The 1,526-nt window shown below is 42.1% G+C and overlaps 1 protein-coding gene across 1 annotated transcript in view; it reads right to left on the bottom strand.

The window, feature by feature from the left end:
• The window catches only part of LOC101859493, a gene marked incomplete at its 3' end in the record, with an annotated part of 8,880 nt that overhangs the window by 2,528 nt on the left and 4,826 nt on the right, over positions 1–1,526 (bottom strand).

Raw genomic sequence — 1,526 nt, 5'->3', positions numbered from 1 at the left:
ATTATGATTATGATTATGTTTATGATTATAATTTTTATTATTATTTCTATTTAGACGTCGTCGTAGGCAAGAGAGCGACCTCATGCAGCGCTGACCACGACTGCCACCCACCTGTATGTGGGAACAGCCATCACGGAGTCTGTCAAAACGGGCAGTGTGATTGCAGCTCCAAACAACAAGGTAAATATACAAACATCCACGTATTCAGACTGACGTACGTACATACGTACATACTCATACATTTTTTGGAAAGTGCCCTCAACTGCATAAGGTAATGTGAGCGCGTGGTAAACGTTCAATATTTTCAGATTTGATAGGAATTTTGAATTTTGCCCCAGTGGCGATCAAAGCCTACTATTACCGATTTTAGGACCACCAAGGGATCCTTAACGCGTTCAATTAGCACTCGGGATCTCCAAGATTTATCGCCCTTATCCGAGAAGGCAAGGTGTTAGATCTTACCTAACTAATAAGATCAGGGGTGGGGCTGAAAGACAGCAGAAAGAGGGAGACAAGGAGCAGCAATAAATGGCTGCAGAAAGAGCCAGGAGCACAGTGGAGGGGGCAAAGGGCGGGAGAGGGGGGGGGGGGTTGTGAAAGTGAAGGTGAAAGAAGAATAAAGAGCATGGTTAGAGTGCTGAAAAGGGGGTGAAAGGAGAACATTATTAGAGAAGAAAATTTAGTAAGATTGAACTTTGGTGGACTCAACACTGAACGAAGCAGCAACTACTTTTGAGACTGGCTGTGCAACGGTCCGCTCTTATGTTATTTTTTTGCATTTATGTGTGATTTTATATTAATATTGTTTCCATGGTGCAGGCCACCCTGAAGCCTCCCCCCCCCCCCCCTCCACTGTTGTTATGGATGGTGCGCATTAATACGTGTAAACACGGTGGGTCCACCAAGGTTCAACCCAGTCAAAGAAACTTTTCCGTCGCTGTCATGTTTCGAACAGGGGACCCCATTGAATGAGAGGCGAACACCGTGACCTCTATACCACGAGAGCCCCCATTACATAAATTTAATTATACAGACAAAGTGAGATCAGTAATCGAAGTCAGCTTCTACAAAGTTCCAAAACTTTTTTCTGTCTCCCCTCAAGCAAACCACACCCACATCAACTGTTACACAAACATTTTTGTATCAAAATTAGATTAAAGAAAATATCTTGTTGTTGTTTTTTTATCATTAAGACACAACCGTAGCGAACACGACCTCGAACTTGACTTCGAACTCGACCGCATGCAGCGCTGACCACGACTGTCACCCACCTGTATGTGGGAACACACACCACGGAGTCTGTCAGAACGGACAGTGTGATTGCAGCACCAAACAACAAGGTAATTATACAAACATGTGCATATTCATACATACATACATACATACATACATACATACATACATACATACATACATACATACATACATACATACATACATACATACATGCATGCCATACATACATACATACATACATACATACATACATACATACATACATACATACATACATACATACATACATA

This window comes from Aplysia californica, unplaced genomic scaffold (assembly GCF_000002075.1).
Source record: "Aplysia californica isolate F4 #8 unplaced genomic scaffold, AplCal3.0 scaffold00267, whole genome shotgun sequence".
NCBI lineage: Eukaryota > Metazoa > Mollusca > Gastropoda > Aplysiida > Aplysiidae > Aplysia > Aplysia californica.
Note: the sequence above shows the minus strand (reverse complement) of the source record. Positions and strands in the feature narration are given on the sequence as shown.